Here is a 7,673-nt window from a genome sequence, read left to right as displayed (position 1 = left end):
CCGCTCAGTGCAAGGAAGATAGTGGCCGTGGTTTTAACTGAGATACAGGCCCTGCATTTGTCTGTTGTAAAAATGGGAATCCACGGAGAATTTTCGTCAGGACTCCCCAATTAAGCTTACAGTTATACAACGGATACCGCTATACACAGGATAGTGGGTTCGATTTTAAATGACGTATTTCCTGCAGTATTTTCGCGGCTTGTTAAAGAACTCCTACCGGGCGAGTTGGCCGTGCTGTTAGAGGCGCGCAGCTGTGAGCTTGCATCCGGGAGATAGTGGGTTCTAGCCCCACTGTCGGCAGCCCTGAAGATGGTTTTCTGTGGTTTTCCATTTTCACACCAGGCAACTGCTTGGGCTGTATTGACGCCACCGCCGCTTCCTTCCCATTTTTAGATCTTTCCTATCCCATCGTCACCATAAGACCTACTTGTGTCTTTGTGACGTAAACCAAATTGTAAAAAGAAAAGAACTCTTGCGGGCAAAACTTTGACACTGACGTTTCTTAAGATCTACAACAGTCGAAGGGACATTAATTGAAACACATTTGTAATAATAATAATAATAATAATAATAATAATAATAATAATAATAATAATAATAATAATAATAATACAAAACGAAACCTCATGGCGCTTCAGCCATATTATTATACCCCTGTGGGTGGGGGCGGCAGAATAACACCCATGGTATCCCCTGCCTGTGGTAAGAGGCGATTAAAAGGGGTCCAAGGGGCTCTGAACTTTGAAGTGTGGGTTGGCGACCATGGGGCCCTTAACTAAGTCTTGGCATTGCTTCCATTTACTTGTGCAGGCTCCTACTTTAATCTATCCTATCCGACCTCTCTTGGTCAACTCTTGTTCTTTTCCGACCCCGACGCTATTAGGTTTGCGAGGGCTAGGGAGTCTTTCATTTTCACGCCCTGCGTGGCCCTTGTCTTCCTTTGGCCGATATCTTCATTTTTCGAAGTGTCGGATTCCTTGCATGTTTCCCTCTGATTAATGTTATATATAGGATGGCCGCCTAGTTGTACTTCCTCTTAAAACAATAATCACCACCACCACTACTCCAGCCAGACTATTCAACATGAATAAATTTCCTATGATCATGTGTAAAGGAAAATGAACCTTACCTCACTGTAGGAATATATATATATATATATATATATATATATATATATATATATATATATATTTGCATGATTATTTACGCACTCCTACAGTATAATGTATTTTCGCCTATTTTAGGAAAAGGATAACAATGAAAACATGCACATATGTGGTTGGGAGGCGTGACCAGTCTTGTAAAACCTACTGGACAGGCAGAGCATTGTGACATACGAGTTTTGTTTCTTATGCAACGATGTTAAATATCTAGGTTTTATCACACATCCATTATCAAAGAAATAACATTAATTTGGTCATCCTTATGGCATTGGAGCATTACTTCTTCTTTCTAGCCTTCTTTTTAACTTACTGGTTTCGGAACTTGACGTGGACTTAGCCAGTTTAACGCGCGTTGCCTATCATTATGTATATGTGTGTGTGTGATGGTTGGCAAGGTAAATTATTTAGATGAAGAGAAGTGCATTAAAACGAACACAAGCTCTCAGTCAGAGGGACAGAGGAATTAACCATATGCAGTCAACATCCTAGGCTTTTCCTGGAATCGAACCTTGGGCCCTATGAACCCCAGGCCAATACGCTGACCATTCAGCCAAGTAGCTGTACAAACCAAGCAGTCAACATATCGAATTGAAACTGTCATGTTAGATTTGCTCAACGCACGTAATGCACAGGCCTACATGTCTTCAGGGGCACGCTGGAACAGTGGTCTAGCCACTCCACTTCCAACCAGGTTCGTTTCTCTGTGATTTCGGGTGGGATTTTTACTATGACCAGCGTATAGTGGGAAAAAGTAGCTACCCATTTTGAACATTAAGCCACGTCCTGTATTGAGCTTCAGTGCTCCACCGACTCTATATATCCATAGGAAGATCGTGTTGGAAGAACAGTTCTTCAGCTTAACTTTCAAATCAAAATAAATTAAGACACATTTAATGTTAAACATATTGCACTACAAAGTACCCTCATTCTGCTTCCATTCTTTCACGCATCGTCCCTGGACTGAAAGGATGGCCTCATCGTGCGGTACAGTGTTCATTCTTCCCCCAGCCTCCATGAGGTTAGCATTCTGTTTAATAATAATAATAATAATAATAATAATAATAATAATGTCCGGCTCGTTGGTTGTACGGTCAGCGTACTGACCCTCGGTTCAGTGGGTCCCGAATTGAATTCTCGGCTGGGGGGTTATAACTGTGTATGGTTAATTTCTATGTATCGAGAGCCACAGTCCGCCTCTGTGGTGTAGTGGTTAGCGTGATTAGTTGCCACCCCCGGAGGCCCGGGTTCGATTCCCGGCTCTGCCACGAAATTTGAAAAGTGGTATGAGGGCTGGAACGGGGTCCACTCAGCCTCGGAAGGTCAACTGAGTAGAGGTGGGTTCGATTCCCACCTCAGCCACCCTCGAAGTGGTTTTCCGTGGTTTCCCACTTCTCCTCCAGGCGAATGCCGGGATGGTACCTAACATAAGGCCACGGCCACTTCCTTCCCTCTTCCTTGCCTATCCCTTCCAATCTTCCCATCCCTCCACAAGGCACCTGTTCAGCATAGCAGGTGAGGCAGCCTGGGCGAGGTACTGGTCATTCTCCCCAGTTGTATCCCCGACCAAGAGTCTGAAGTTCCAGGACACTGCACTTGCGGCGGTAGAGGTGGTATCCCTCGCTGTGTCCGAGGGAAAAGCCGACCCTGGAGGGTACCCAGATGATGATGATGATGATGATGATGATGATGATGATGATGATGAAATGATGGAATGTAACACGGAATGAGAGCAAAAGTTAGAGCCTATTGAAATGTAGTTTTACAGGCGTATGCTTCGCATCTCCTACAGAAAAAATTATCTGTAATACCGTGGCGGTTGGAAGGATGAATTAAAAACATTGAGGTTCTCCTTTTCTCCAAAGCTTGGAAACTTGTATATCTGCGTGATATAATACGGGTAGAGAACTAAATTTTGCAGTTGATCATTTAAGGTAAACGTGGACCTGGGAGATCTTGGAAATCTACGGGATTGGTCAGGCAAGATTACGAATTTAATTCTGGAAACTACGAAGTCTAAAGTTCAAAATTCCAGAATGGTCGCCAACCTTCGACAGAAAAAAGTACCGCAATAACAAATCACAACACTACTGTGATATTCTCTCACTTGTCTTCCAAGTGGTGAACACCTCTGCTTCGAAGCAACCCCGAGATACCGAATGACATAGGCTATTCACGTTATTGTTCACATACAGGGCCTACCATTATACGGATTTTAGACCTTTTCTTAGCTACTGGTTTAACGTCGCGCTAAAACACTGAAGGTTTTCGGTGACGGAAGAATGGGAAAGGGATAGGATTTGAAAGGTAACAGCCGTGGCCTCAATTAAGGTACAGCCCCAGCATTTGCCTGGTATGAAAATGGGTGAACACGAAAAACCATTTTCAGGGATGCTGACGGTGGGATTCGAACCCACTATCTTCCGAAGGCAAACTCACAGCTGCGCGACCCTAACCGCATCGTCAAGTCGCCCGGGCCTTGACTTGTTTACTGCAGGGCCCTGAGACCGTGAGACGGAATCTTAAAATATGAATGTGAGACACCCATGCCAATATGTTCACTTTCCAGTAACTAATTTTATAGTTTCGGGGACGCCGAGATGCCAGCATTTTGTCCCACAGGATTTCCTTTAAGTGATGGCGAAAACATCGAAACGAAGGTGAAGTATTAAAGCACCTTCAAATACCACCAGTCTGAGCAGGGATCGAACCCGCCAATTTTGGCTCAGAATATCAGTAGATTCTGTGGTGTAGTGGTTAGTGTAATTAGCTGCCACCCCTAGAGGTCCGGTTTCGATTCGCGGCTGTGCCACGAAATTCGAAAAGTGGTACGAGGGCTGGAACGGGGTCCACTCAGTCTCGAGAGATCAAATCAGTAGAGAGGGGCTCGATTTCCACCTCAGATATCCTCGAAGTGATTTTCCATGGTTTACCACTTCTCCTTCCGGTAAATACCGGGATGGTACCTAACTTAAGGTCAGGGCCACGTCCTTCCGTCTTCCTTGTCTATCCCTTCCAATCTTCCCATCCCCACAAGGCCCCTGTTTAGCACAGCAGGTGAGGCTGTCTGGGCGATGTACTGGTCCTCCTCCCCAGTTTTATCTCCGACCCAAATTCTCACAGTCCAGGACAATGCCGTTAGGGTGGTAGGGGTGGGATCCTTCGCTAACTCCGAGGGTAAAACCAACCCTGGAGGGCGGACGGATTAAGAAAGAAATATCAGTAGATTAGTAAAAATATGAAGACTTCGTTTCGGAGCTAAATTCCAAGAATTCTGCGTCCATTAAGACGATTAATTAAAAAATAAAACGTACATTGTACCAAAAATCAATAAATTAACACGATTAAGTATAAATTTTAAATTCTTTGACCATTAGTAATCATACCAGCACGGAGTAAAAGAGTAAAAATCCAATCAAAATAACTTTGCCCTTCTTATTAAAGAAAATAGTTTAATACATCCCTCTATACTCGACCCCTGATACCAATTTTTTGGGTTCAGATCGGATTGAAATAGCTAATTTCTGAAGGGTACCCTAAAATCTTGACCCTTCATAGCGTAATCGTCGCCATGTTATAATGCAGCACACTGTGTCCACTCTAAAACTAACTCAGCTTTACGATCCATTCCATATATTGTACGCGCATTTTTTAGTGATAGATAGACACTCTAGGGCTGAATCGGTCGACCTCGGTTATCTTCGAGATTTGAAACACAAACTAAGAATCGCTTATGATCGCTTATGAACTCTTTACGTACTCGTGCTGTTGTTTACACAGCAAAACCAAACTATAGAATTCATGCTAGGAACAAGTTTCGCATCGAGAAATGTTATATAGGCCTAATATTATATAATGTGTGTGTGACACAGTTGTTGGCTTAAGAATATAAAGGTTTAGAAAATTCATATCGATCGATCATATTACCGATTCAATTCAGATTTCATTTCCATTCAGTTGGCAGTATTACCGGAACCGGCAGTGCTCCCCCTCCTTACTCCTCAACACAGTACAAAAATCTATCACTAAAAAGTGCGCGTACAATACTTTCACATCTCTGCTATAGTGTGTAGAATTCGAACATCCATACCTAACTGACACGGCTGCTCGCGGTGAATGGGTACCGAGCCTGCCATTTACGGGAGGACCCAGGTTCGATTCCCAGCACAGTTAGGAATTTTTTACTGGGTCCAGTCTGGTTATAGGTCCACTCAGCCTACCAAAACAATTGAGGAGCTGTCTGACAGTGAGGTAGAAGCCCAGATTTAGAAAATCAACCACGCGTCATCTCGCAATCTAAATTGAATGGTGGCTTGGTAGGTCAAGGTCATCAGGACTATAGTGCCGTGGACTTTGGTACTTAACTGCCACCAGTTCAAAAGGCCTGCTAATTGCTAGCTGAGATCATGCCATTATTATTATTATTATTATTATTATTATTATTATTATTATTATTATTATTATTATTATTATTATTATTATTATTATTATTATTATTATTATTATTCATATATTCTCCTCCATCTCGCCCAATCTGCTGTATCTTCTTCAGCCAGTCCTTCAGCCAGCATGTTACTTTGTACAATGTCTCACCATCTGATCCCTTGCCTTCATCGATTCTGGTTGCATGGAATTGTTCAAGCCATGCTCTCTTGATTCGTGCATTTGCCACGTAGGCCCCTACCGCATTACATAGCCGCACCACCTCAGTCTGCACTGTCTCAAAAGTTCTGTTATTTTCTCCAACCCTGCCGTCTTTCTGATATCGTTCTTTCTTCTCCCTTTCTTCAAAGAGATCCCATTGCCCGCCATAACATTCTCATTTCTGTTTTTTTCAATAACTCCTCTTCCTTCTTCATCAAGTTGCATATGTCTGCCAAATATTATCACTGGATGGATTACTGCCTTGTAAACTCGTACGTCTGAAAGCCCTTTATTGTTTAGTTCAATTAATTTCTAATTTAGTGATATGCACAGTTCTTGATAAAGTTACCAAGACGTCTAAAACATAATCTACACTGTAGGTGAAACCTTGAAAGTTAGACCCACCCTATAACTGCACTATGGAACACACAATGCTAATAGAAAGTTCGAAAATCTTTCATTATGAATGAGGTACAACCATCTTCGTAGTAAGCTGTGTTATGGTTAAAAATTATACACCATGGTTAAATTGTGCTCAAGTCTACAGGCGTTAGAAAAATAAATAACAGGAGTTACGAAAGAGTCCGCCTCTGTGGTGTAGTGGTTAGTGTGATTAGCTGCCACCCCTGGAGGCCCAGGTTCGATTCCCGGCTCTGCCACGAAATTTGAAAAGTGGTACGAGGGCTGGAACGGGGTCCACTCAGCCTCGGGAGGTCAACTGAGTAGAGGTGGGTTCGATTCCCACCTCAGCCATCCCAGAAGTGGTTTTCCGTGGTTTCCCACTTCTCCTCCAGGCAAATGCCGGGATAGTACCTAACCTGAGGCCACGGCCGCTTCCTTCCTTATTCTTTGTATATCCCTTCCAATCTTCCCATCCCCCCTCAAGGCCACTGTTTAGCATAGCAGATGAGGCTGCCTGGGTGAGGTACTGGTTGTATCCCCCGACCCAGAGTCTGAAGCTCCAGGACATTGCCCTTGAGGCGGTAGAGGTGGGATCTCTCGCTGAGTCCGAGGATAAAACCGACCCTGGAGGGTAAACAGATTAAGAAAGAAAGAAAGTTACTAAAGAGCGTGTTCAATGTTAATGTGTTTGTCCACGAAGCTTGTCAGGTTAGATTATTAAGATCTCACGCATGCATTTTTCCATAAAGCACATAGCGATATATACTTAATTCTTTAAGCGTAGAGCTAATCATAAATATAATATTTCTGTTTCTCTCACACACATATAAATACATATAGGGTGCCATACCCAGCCGTGTGGTGTAGACACTGTCTACACGAAGGTGGCTTTGATTGAAATCCTGTTCAAAACATAGAATATTGTTGAAAGGAAAAGTCACGTTTCTGGTTCGATTCCATGTAAGACCGGAGATCCTTTGGCTATGATTACGATATAAATAGTAATGTAATATAAACCACCTAGAGACATACTACAGTTTCACTTCTTCCAGGAGCATATTTAGATGCTTAGCACTAACATATCTACAGTATTAGAAAACGTTACACTTTGGGTCATTTACGTCATTGTGTCAGTTGCATACAGTCCTCCTGACTGGGACCGTATTGTCTGTACCTATGAATCAGACTTTCATTTTCATTTTTCAAAATTTTAAAGCGAATTATCTCCATGCTGGAGTCTCGATGTCCACAGATGAGTAAAGCAAAGCAAAGTCACCTCCGTACAGTCCTAGGAGTGACAAGAGAGCGACCATTACCTTAATCAAGGTACAGCCCCAGCATTCGCCTGGTGTGAAGGTGGGAAACCACGGAAAAGCATCTTCAGGGCTGCTCCCGGATGCAAGTTCACAGCTGCGCGGCCCTAACCGTAGGGCCAACTCGCCCGGTCAATTCGAGCTTCCACAAGGA

This window comes from Anabrus simplex, chromosome 1 (genome assembly GCF_040414725.1).
Source record: "Anabrus simplex isolate iqAnaSimp1 chromosome 1, ASM4041472v1, whole genome shotgun sequence".
In the NCBI taxonomy this organism is placed as follows: domain Eukaryota; kingdom Metazoa; phylum Arthropoda; class Insecta; order Orthoptera; family Tettigoniidae; genus Anabrus; species Anabrus simplex.
The sequence above is the reverse complement of the archived record's forward strand: the minus strand, read 5'-3'. Positions refer to the sequence as shown.